Source organism: Siphateles boraxobius, unplaced genomic scaffold, assembly GCF_051911475.1.
Source record: "Siphateles boraxobius isolate OS27281-9 unplaced genomic scaffold, OSU_SipBor_1 66, whole genome shotgun sequence".
In the NCBI taxonomy this organism is placed as follows: domain Eukaryota; kingdom Metazoa; phylum Chordata; class Actinopteri; order Cypriniformes; family Leuciscidae; genus Siphateles; species Siphateles boraxobius.
The window spans coordinates 22,748,744-22,761,144 of NW_027509193.1; the positions used below are offsets into that span (position 1 = coordinate 22,748,744).

The 12,401-nt window shown below is 35.0% G+C and overlaps 1 protein-coding gene across 7 annotated transcripts in view; it reads left to right on the forward strand.

Annotated features, from left to right (window-relative positions):
• LOC143721995 (trinucleotide repeat-containing gene 6A protein-like) overlaps positions 1-12,401 on the forward strand; it is an 87,139-nt gene that overhangs the window by 53,673 nt on the left and 21,065 nt on the right. The window lies entirely within an intron of this gene.

Here is a 12,401-nt window from a genome sequence, read left to right on the forward strand (position 1 = left end):
TCGATAAAATCGATTATAATCGATTATGAAAATCGTTGTCAACGAATGTCATTATCGATTAGTTGGTCTGCTTACGTCACGGGGAGCGTTTACTGGTACGCACACACACTCAAGGTCTCTCTCCCTCAGGCGCTCTGCCGAGCGTGCGCGCTACACGGTTTGGAGCAGTCTCTTCTGTCTCGCTTGCGCGCTCTAGATTTCGGGAGTTTGAACTAATTAGCGGGCATCAGGGAGCCGCAATCAATATGCGGGAGACTCCCGGGACTTCCGGGATCTCGGGATGTCTGTATTTTGTCTCGAGCATCAGGTTGCGCAATCAGTTCGCTCGCAACGTAAGTGATGGATTAAAATAGCGCTACCGCAGAAATAGGTTAAATTAAAACGGTCTTTACAAAGCGAAGCACTAAATATAAAGGCAGTTAATAACAGCAGCAGTAAAATATTGTTTTTTAGTCACTGTACTCAGTGGTTTTCAGCGAATGCTTGTGCACTAATGCATAATTTCTCCTGTCCTTTATTCAAGCCTGTTAGCTTGCTGGGTAACGTTACCTCCATTCCGTTCTCTTTTTATAGCATTTTTCTACTAAGTTTTAATTGTTTTTCAAACGCGATCTACTGCGGCTCTACGTTCACACAATTGTTTTCAGTCTTTCTATATTTATTTAATCAATTTATCCTTATATTATTCTTTTATATATTATATATAATATATATTATATTCTTTATCCTTATATTCCCTATATATATAATTAATTTTAAATAAAAATTAAATGAATTATATATTTTAGATGTTTTTAGTTTGATTTTAGTTCAGATATTCACATCTGAACAACATGTCTGTGTAAATTTGTTTTAACAAAATTGTGTTAAAACATATGTTGGATATCATTTTTTTAACAATAATCATGTTTGTTAACTTGCCATCAGCAATTATCATTAAAAACAATGCAAATATTGATATTAGTAAAACTCAATGTGTGGCTTTTGCACTTTTTAAAGTACACTTTTACACATAAATACCCTGATTTACGGTTTTATTTAGTTATAATAAAAAAAAAATCTAATTTAATTTCTATCCGATTAATCGATTAATCGAAAAAATAATCGTCCGATTAATCGATTATCAAAATAATCGTTAGTTGCAGCCCTAATTACCATGATGCATTTTGGAACTTTATAAATATCTAGTTTGTAAAAATAAAAATACTGCATTAACAGTTTTAAGAAGATGAATGTGCAGCGGTGGTAAACTGTTAAACTATTTGTTTGTGATATTGACTGTCTGCTCTTTAGAACTGTACATTTTTAAACCTGAATGCATGAAAAAAAGTTATGGAACAATTGAAATCAGATGCATTGCTTATTTTTATTCTTACAAACTAGATACTTATAAAGTACCAAAGCGCATCATGGTAATGCTATGTTTTGAGGACATATACTGTATGCTTTGAAATACTGCAATAGAATCCAAATATGATGGCACACAAATATAGCAGTGTTTCCCATAGGATATTGTGTAACTGTGGTGGGTGGATCTCGGTCCCTTTAGGGTGGTCCGGGGGCATGTCCAATGTACAATGTTGTACATTTTAAAGTTAAATTCATCAATCTAGTGCACTTTGAGAGTTCAAAATTAAGAGCTCCAGCCCATATTCAGTGTTCAATTTGCACAAAGAAAAAGTCTGTATCTGAACTTTAAAGGAGACTCAAACCTCTTTTTCGTTGTGATATTTTCAGTCTACATTACACTACATACTACTACCATACCTGCAAACTAGTCGCTTCTCAGCGAAATTCGCCGTTTTGAAACAAAATGTCATTTATGTGAATCGTGTCGATCCGATGACTTTTTTGTGTGTTTTTTTCGGGATTTGAGGGGTGAAATTGTAAGCAAAATAAACTTAATAATAACAAATGGCTAATTTAATATAGACTGGAATGAGACCATAGTCGTCTCTCGTGCTGTCGCAATCTTTTTCTGCTCGATCAGGCCATCCTTAAAAATATTCTTGTTTGCCGTAACCCGACCGACCCTGTCAATTTAGGACCGACCCAATTATTATTATTTTTTTCCCTTTTAGTCCGACCGACTTGCCGGTTGTAACTTGCGTTAAGACCGACCGATTTTTTTTTTACTCTTCAAACAGCTAATACAAATGAAATAAAATAATATTAATTATATTTTAGTTAGTATTGTGAAAGTTGCTTATGCCTACATACAAACATAGGCTACGTTCTTTCTTTTAAATAAAAACCCGTAAGCCGTCATCGTCATCTATGATTGTTTACACCATTGGTCTACGCATGTCACACTATGGCTTGTACATTCGCTTCGTTTCATTCACTGTTCACGCTTGGTAATGATTAGGGATGAGTACCGAAACTCGGTATTAAACGGGCCCGTGGCTGAATTTCAGCCATTTCTATATATGATAATGTTAAACCATTTGTCTGTGATGCAATTTTGCTATTCGCAGTCCAGAAGAGAGAGAGAGAGCGATCTCTCACGCGGAGCCACAGCGCTCACACATGACAGCCCTGCTTAACGAGTGACAATGAGGACAGAACTAAACATTCAAAAGTGGTTACACTTTAGATCTGGGATATTATTCTAATTTTTATTTTAGATTTCGGCTTTCTAAGATTAGAAAAAAAGATATTTGAGATGAAATTAAATTTCTTTTTCAGACAGAAACACTTAGGCCTACCTGAAAAGTAATTTTAGACCTTCCTGAAATTAAAGCACTGTGTATATAATTTGTATCTTTGTTTAATTGTATTCATCTTTTGAACATGTGTTTGTACTTGCTTTTGCTTATCGTATCCCTATCTCATGTATATAAAACAAAAAAGCCTGCACACTGCTGCATAACAAATAGCCTAGATATTTTATTTGTTTTGTTAAAGCATTGATTTTTCTTTTGCTATAGATATTTTACATTTCAAAATATAAAGCAAATGTTAATTATTACCCGAATGTAAAAAAAAAAAAAAAACACCAAAAAGAACCGATAAGAATACAGTTCAAGTACCGGATCGATAAGCAGTATCGGTAAGAATAGTAATACCATTAAAACCTTAACGATACCCATCCCAGTAATGATGCAGTAAATAAAATGTTCACGGTCACCGTTCAAAGTCATATGGGTTTGGGCACCATAGTAAATGCATTCTAAAAAATGCATTAAAACATCTCGACACCGCTTTAACTTGGCGCGAAGTTCTGGAAAATCTGTGCCCAGATCTTTTCCCCTCCTTCTCACCTGTCTAACGGTGATCGTGTCGACTGACCTGAAGGAAACCACTAAAATGTTGGTGGAGGAAACTCAAACTATTGAGGACGTCCTACAATTTGACCCTAAAATCAAAGTGGTTTCTTTTAAATTGAAATTTCAAAGTGAGCCACCACCTACGGCCTTTTTTTTTTTAAACCAAAAATGTGTTTTAGGTGGACAGATCAATACAGTACACAGAACATGTAGGATGTTGGAAAATAACAATGTCTTTTCTGTTAACCAAATGCTTTTTAATATTCGCTATTACTTCAATGCAAGTGAACATGCTCGCTGTTATTTGTTGCTTAGTGACGCGTGTGTTCAAGTAAGCCAGAAATGCGCAGATTCTGCGCAATACGCTGTATTTAATATATCATGAGGTCTCACGAGTTGCGTATTTGCGCTAAATCCGCGCAGATTTGGTTCCAAAGTTCATTTTTACCCTTATTTGGTGGGTTGGAGGGTGTTAATTTCAATCCCTGAATGTTGCACTCCTGTTTGTCATTGTGCACAAAACTTCATGCCAATAAATCATCAGAAATATTGCTGACTTGTGCGCGTCTCAAGCGCCCTCTTTGCGTTAGTCCTAATGCCTGTTAGTTGTCTGTGGGGAAAAAAAATGTAATTTTTTTCCCCCCATTAAATCTTGGGGAAAAAAATATAGACCTACCTACCGAACCTTTTTTTTTTTTTTTTTTTTTTTTTGCTGTTACTGCAAACCAAAATATTTCTAAGGATGGCCTCACTGTAGCGTCTCAATTCAAGCAAACAGCAGCGCGAGCGCACGTGACCTAGATCATCTCTTCCGCTTTACAGCACGAAAAAATCGAGAATGAACACAGGGCTCGTAATGTATTAACACTTGTCTGCTTGTCCGGGAAAAGTGGATTTTTAAAAAAAAGTTTCAAGTGAAATAGTTTTACTTGCCCGACCGATCGAACCGCGAGAATGATCGTGATCTTATACAGTCAGTGTTAAACAGCGATTGGTAATGAATAGTAGGGGTGTGACGAGATCTCGTGCAACGAGATCTCGCGAGACTAGAATGTGGCGAGATTTCCCGTCGAGTGAAAAGCTGTCTCACGATATCGCCCAAATTCGTTGCGCAACAGAGCCTTAACGTCTGATAATTGTCTTATCTTATAGAATGCGCGCTTGGCACCGCTGCATCTTATACACAGAGTACGCGCGATCACAAATTTGAAAGTGAAAGTAAAACACGAGCTCCCTGATGTGCGCAAATTAGGCTGCACATACAATAGTCACCCAATATCCATCTCTGGACTAATTAATTGGCTACGGTCTCTGTTTGCACTTCGAATATTGAGAGAGTAGCTACTGTAACGTCTTGACAACAGACAAGGTAGGCTCAGTTTCTGAACTTTTGATCAAAACGCAAGAACAACTGTAAAGACAAACGCACCAGCCTTGTTTCTCTACCGGCCTTTTCCGAAATCCGAAATCGCCGCATTAACCCTATAACTGCCGGTGCAAAATAAAACCGCAATTTCACAACAATTATATAAAGAGTCTGTGCGCTACAGTAATTTGATTATGGTTGCACTTCCACTTATTTTGCTAGACTAAGAGAAAACTTATTTATTTTTGTTTTTATGTCTATATTCAATTTGTGTAAGGAAATTCAGTTAGGACGTCATACACAGCCTCAATCAGAAGTTCTGAAAGCTCATAAATGTACAGTTAGGTCTGAAGAGACTCATGTGAAATCATACAGGAGAAAAGCCAGTCAGTAAAAAACTTTTACAATGCTTGCATATTGTTTTCTTCCAATGCTTTTGATAATTCATACTCATTAAATAGACCTAAAATGACATGCATTAGAAGATTATTAGTTAAATGTTAAAACATTTCAAAATGCACCTGCAGACAACTTTTCCAGTCATGAATTTTGTCTTTGAGGATTTCTGGAAAAAAAATTTGTCTCGTCTCGTTCTCGTGAACCCAATCTCGTGTCTCATCTCGTGAGATAAGCATCTCGTCACACCCCTAATGAATAGTGTATTTCTGGTCACTGCGCTGCCTGTCTATTTGTGAGAGAGACATTAGTGGAGAAATCAAAACAAATGAGCATAACAGCGCGCACACAAAAACTCACTGAAGAAACTTACTGAGACACGATTAAGGGCTGTTCTATATCACGATTGCAAATGTTACATTGAATTTAGTTTAATAAAGAATTAACCTAGTTAATATGTAGTCACTTATAATTTAGACGCAATATTGACTGGTTTTGTTATTGAATGATTCAGCATTTTGAATGAATCGTTTTAATGAATGACTCAATGATTCATTTATTAAGACAGTAACTTGCCGCCAACTATTGGTTTGTTTAAAGGTATCATTGATTTTATTTTTTATTTATTTTTATTTTATTATTTGTTTAAACCTCAATCTCATAAACTGATTTATTACAGTTGTAATTTTGCAGTGTAAATTAATTAATTTGATTGATAACAGCCCTTATTATTAAAACTGAATTTGATCAAATGTAAGAATTTGACATGAAAGATAACGCATATATAGTAAGGTTTAAAAAAATTGTCCTTTATAAAGGTAAATATGGTGTAAAAATCACAAATATGCAGATTTAAGTATGTAAAAGCTGATGAGAATATTAATTCAAAACAAATTATATCTACTTATGACAGACACCATTTAAAAAGTAGAAACATAATTATGTCATTAATGTTTTTGTATATTATAAAAACTTCCCTATGTGTGATTTAAATGGAAGTAGCTTACAAATAAATCATTTTTAACCTTTATTATTAGAATGATGTACCAACTGGGGTTCCTTGTTTACTTTACAGCATTAGTTGATGTATTTTTCTTATGTACTGTACCTGATAGGCCCCAACTTAATTAATATGGAATCAAATTGTCTTTTTTTTCTTAAGCAAATGTCTTGAAGCAAAATGTTTTCTTGTCAGAATGCACCAGAATGCTTCATTTACATATTAAAATCATAAAAATTTTCTCATGGGGGATGATGCCCCAGACCCCCCTACAACAAATTACTTCGTAAACATGTCACCTTTTTTTACCTCTTGTGAGTTTTTAGGTCTTTACTACTACTAATAACAACAATAATAATAACATTATAATATTATTCCTATGACGAGCTATATTGTAAAACAAATGCGCTGAAAAATAAATGAAAACGCAAACAGACAATCCTTTGATAAGGACACAAAGCCTTATCATGCTATTGATTTTAGTTTGTTGGACAGTAATGGTGCAAAACACAACATTTAAAGAGCTTTTATGCTATGTGAAGTTTAAAAATATATTTGGGCTGCAACAGTCAACTCGCATCAGAGGCCCACACGGAAGAAAATGAATAGTTGAATAAAGTCGTTATTTTTGTTTGTTTTTTGCACAAAAAGTATTCTCGTCACTTGATAAACTTAAGGTTGAGCCACTGTAGTCACTTGGACTTTTTTAACGATATTTTTACTAACTTTTCTGGGCCGGCAGATGCAATTACCTAGCAGCCTATGAAGGAGTGAGACAGCTCTCAGATTTCATCAAAAATATCTTAATTTGTGTTCCGAAGATGAACGAAAGTCTTACGGGGTTGGAACAACATGAGGGTGAGTAATTACTGACAGAATTTTCGTTTTTGGGTGAACCCACCCTTTAAGTTACATTTTGTTTTATTTATTAATTTAATTGTTCAAACTAGTGCTGGGCGGTTTGACCAAAAATTGATATCACATTTTTTTTTTTTTTTATTATGCCGGTTTCCGGTTAATGACGGTTTTTTTTTTTTCATGCATAGTCAGGTGGTCAATGCATTTTCTACTGGTTGAGAGAGGAATTACTGCAGTAAATTGACTTAGGGTGGTCTATTTTACTGTCATTAGTGAATATTGTAGAATAATTCCACACTAGTAATACAGGTTTGCATGGCCCCAGAAAATTATGCTGTTGTTTACAAATAAGAGCCATTCATGATTCTAATGAAGTGAGGAATCAGAATGCAAAGACAATTGCAGTCAAAATACAGAAATTTTATTTTAAACAACACAATTAGAACAATTTGGAATACTTTTGCTAGTTCAAGTACAAGTCCAGGAACATTACGTGCATTCAAGTAAATATAAAAAGAAAACTTAAACTTGTCTTGCATTGCTTTTGAGGTCTAAAAAAAAATAGTAAAACAAAATTATGCAACTTGCATTAGTTATTCCTTCAAAAGTATTGCTTCGAAACCAGAACAAACATAAAATAAATATAAAGTGCAACTTGGCACACAGGATTATCCTGTATAATGGATGTTCGTGTTGCCGCCTTTGGCGAGAATTTTAGCCCGACAGCACTTACATAAAATGGTTGTTTGGTCGACGTCGGATTTTTGGAAACCTAAAAACCTCCAAACAACAGACCCGGCTCCTCTTTTTGGCACAAGTTGTTCTTCTGTGTCATGTTGTAATAATTCTTCAGCATCCATCATCCATGTAATGTAACAGAGCACTGCTGTTTGTTTACCCTCACTCGTCGCTGCTTAGAAGTGCAACATTGTAAAGGGTCCGTCTGAAACAGTGGCGGGCAGCGTAACGTTTGTTCCGAACGTTGTGTAATTAAATACACCAGTATGGCGGTTTATTCAAAATCAATATCGTGACGAAAATATAAACCGGTTTTCGGTTTGAACCGGTTTACCGCCCAGCACTAGGGGTGGGGGAAAAAATCGATTCTTAGATGCATTGCGATGCGGACGTGGACGATTCTGAATCGATTCACAAATGTCAAAAATCGATTTTCAAAAAAAAAACTTTTTTTTTTTTTTTTAGATATGTAGCCTATTTATAATGACGTATTGTTGACGGAACGCAAAAGATGGAACTCTGAAGCGCGGAAGTGCAGTGCCCGGACCGTCTGTCTGTGATAAGAGACGCGATGGCTGAGCGCGAAATCCATAAACCCTCCTCGTTAAAAGCTGACGTGTGGAAATATTTTGGCTTCTATGAAGTTGAAGGGGGAAAGGAGCTGGTCAAGAGCCACACTACTTGTAAGCTTTGTAGAATAAAAATAAAAATATTTCGGCAACACGACAAATATGAGAAGCCATATGACACGTTTCCACCCAGAGGAGGAAAAACACTCGGCTGTACCAGAGCCGTTTCTCTCTGTGGCTCTGGGCTGTACCGGTGTTCAGACGATTTCTGCTGCCTTGTCGAAAAATGCTACCCAAACGCGAATCGATCACAGATAATGTTGATTCATTCTCTATTGTTTCCATAATGGTGTAAATCTCACAATATTTTGACATCGTTATTTCATTTAAATCAGGGTAAGTGTATGGGGGGCATATTTTGATAATTTAAATGAACTAGCAATTATCACATTTGATATAACAAGTAAAAATGATATTATTATATGAAATAAAATTATAATAGAATTCGAAGTTAAGAGTACAGTTAACTGAGTACATGTACTGTTTTTATCTTTAAAACGGTGTGAAAAGTAAAAATTTTCATCAAATATTCATCTTTCACCTGTCAAAGTTTCCTACAAGTCTCCACAGCAAGGATGCATAGATTTATGGGCGTGGTAAGCAGAAGAAAAATGAGTCTGCACATGCGCATAACCAGTAAGTAGCACATCTCGATGGGTAGCATGAATCATCAGAACACCTGTTTTTGTTATATTATTAATTTACTACAAGTATGCTGCTAGTTCAGGCACACATTTATTTTCCTGTTGCTTCTTTGCAATGTTAATAAAATATATTGTACGTTAATTCTTTATTGGTCATTACTTTGTACTTTTGAAGCAAAGTATTTATATTCACACACACACACACACACAAAAAGATTCAGATAATCGCTTTAGAATCGAATCGCAAGCCTCTGAATCATAATCGAATCGTGAGGTGCCTAGAGATTCCCACCCCTACCCAGCACTAGTTCAAACTGTTTTATTTACATATTTCCGCAGTTGAAAACTGAGGGATTACATGAGACGTGATGCGTTTGTACAAGTTGTACCGTTTCTTTAAACATACCCTGTGATGCTCATGCATGTTTTTTGTCCTATAATTTGTAGGGCTGGGCGATATGGCCAAAATCATATCTCTGTATTTTTTGGTTAAATGGCGATATACGATATATATCTCGGTACTTTCTACGCTTTTCTACTTGGATAAAGAAAATCTGTATTTATTTAAAAAAAAATTGTTTCACATCCTGCCCAATGATATCCTACAAACAATGTTGATATTGAAGGATATGGAAACAAATATAGTGAATGTAATGTAGGCTATGCAATATATGATGTGCAAAAAGGTGGCTAAAATCACATTACATTCTAGCATTGTAACATTCCAATCTAAAAACAAAAATAATGCTTTTGTTTTTAAATTGACTAAAGGATAAACTAAAAATGAAACTAAAAACAAATTCACTTGCAGAAGGCTCTTCCTCTCCTGACAGTGAAATTGACATATTTGTTTGACTTTATAATATTTATAGATGGAGAATATACCTGTGAAATGTATGTTAAGCACTGAGGAAAGCACCACATCTCAAAGGCATTAAACAGCCCAAGTATTTATCTGGCAGTCAGCATGAGTATCTGACGGGGCAAGCTACTTAAAACTTGTTAACTATATCTCACCAGTTATTTTGAAGCCCTTAGTACAATTTGTCCTAAACATAACACAAGCTTATATTATGTAGTTTCACTGCAGGAACTCACTGCGTCCTCAGCTATTTTTCAGATGTGCTTGTATCAAACTACTGTATCGATATAAACTGTATTGCCTCATTTCATATCGTTTCAAAAAAATATGTCGCTATATTGTACGAACTCGATATACCACCCAGCCCTAATAACTTGTGAAAGTGAAAGAGGAGAACTTGAACTGAGGAGCTACAGCGATCTGTCATGTCACATTTAAGTGCATCAAAACACCATGTATTGTTTTTAATTTGACTTTGTTTCTTATTAGAAGTAACAAAGCACAAAGCTCTTTGTGATTTATTAGATGGGAGGCACACTACAATTAACGTTTGGCGTAGGGAAAACTCATGGACCTACCAGCCCTGGAAAAATAGAGCCTGCTTTAACGTTGCTATTTTTTAACTGTTACTGCATTATAGTTGTTAACTTCAATACAGCCCTAATTTCAACACTAGTTATTTTCTTCACACATAGTATGAGTTGCAGTCAGACATGTGTTTCTGCCCCCTTTTGATTGACAGGATATAACTGGCCCAGATCATTGGCTGTTTTTAAACAATCTGCCAATGGTTAATAGTGAAAATAATTTAGTAAATCGTCTTGAAAATATTGTTTTAGTGAGCTTAGTAGTTGTAAACATTTAAGTCAACATTTACATGGACTCTGACTCTTATGGAGATTGTCTTGATTTTTTTTTATCTTTTTACCGCATTTTACAACCCACTATCTGTTGCAGTGTCTGACAATTGTGCAAGATTATATTAATGAACTGCTAGACTGTGACAACAACTGAACTATTTGTATGACGGCAGCAGCAAAACTATACTATGTTAGCAACATTACACAGTTTTGAGTTTGTTTCCAAAATTTCCTCAATTATTCAGCCAATGTAGAGGAGGCATAATTAAAGGGTGGGTTCACCCAAAAATGAAAATTCTGTCAGTATTTACTCACCCTCATGTTGTTCCAACCTCGTAAGACCTTTGTTCATCTTCGGAACAGGAATTATGATATTTTTGATTAAATCTGAGAGCTGGATCACTCCTCCATGGAAGCTTGCCGGCCCCTAAAAGTTATTAAAGATATCGTTAAAATAGTCCAAGTGACTACAGTGACTCAATCTTAAGTTTATCAAACGACGAGAATACTTTTTGTGCGCAAAAAATAAATAAATAACGACTTTATTTCAACTATTCGTTTCCATCTCTGTGGGCCTCGAGTCAGTTCACTAGTTATATAGCGTAAGCTTCTGTGTTGTAACTGAGTAGAGACCCAACAAGAAGGAAATGAATAGTTGAAATAAAGTCGGTATTTTTGGGGTTTTTTGCGCACAAAAAGTATTCTCATCGTTTGATAAACTTAAGATTGAGCCACTGTAGTCACTTGGACTATTTTAACGATGTCTTTTATGACTAACCCTTTAACATAGTGGACTTAACGTGGTATCCATGAATCTGTATGGATCTGCTCTATATGTTCTATAACAGGGTTTTCAAAAGTTTTAAATTAGATTTTTTAAATTTAAGGCCATAAAAATCTTAGTCTTTTTTTTACTTATGAAAGGTCTTAAATTTTCAATGGCAAATTTCCTTGGACATATCTAAATATTTTCCAAATTAAAACTATCTAATTAGCGTACTTTTTTATTTAATATTCTTTCTTTGTGGATTTGCTTGTTCACGTGACCTTTCGCGTCACATTAGCAGCAGCATTACGTCTGTCTTCAGTGCGCAAAACAGGAGGATTGAAGAAATTTGGTAAATGTCAGTTCAATTGTAAGTTCATTCTTCATGTGCATATAGGGTGTGCGATGTGTATTGTCTATTATGCTATTGTAATCATTGTTTTACTTTTAACTATGTACGAAGCACTGCGAGCTGACATTGCATTGTCTCTCATGCTTGCTTTCACTGCGTGATGTGTCATTGCCGTTATAGGCATGTCCATAAATGAGTTTTTGTCTTACATTTATATCATATGTTATCATACAATATCACATCAGCAAGACGGCCCTTTTCCCGTGCACAATAGCAAATTTGATATTTATTTTATATAACAATTAAATTAACAATAAATTAACATTGTGAGTTACATTTTATAAACAATATTGCAACAGACAGCGATGATTTTTTTGACTGAAATCTGCGTTTTGAACGAATAATTTTAACGATTCAATGAACAATCACTTGTTTTTCCTGAATGAATCAGCCGTTTGAACAAATCAGTTTAATGTATGACTCCCTAAGACAGTGAGCCACCTACTGGCATTTTAGTTTCACATTTAAAGTACCATTTAATTAAAATGTTACAATTAGAAATCAGTTCATATTTAGATATTGAATTAAAAAACTATTTCAGCTTTTATTATGCAATTGTAAATGGAGTGTAAATATATTAATGCCAGTTCTGATGCTGCTT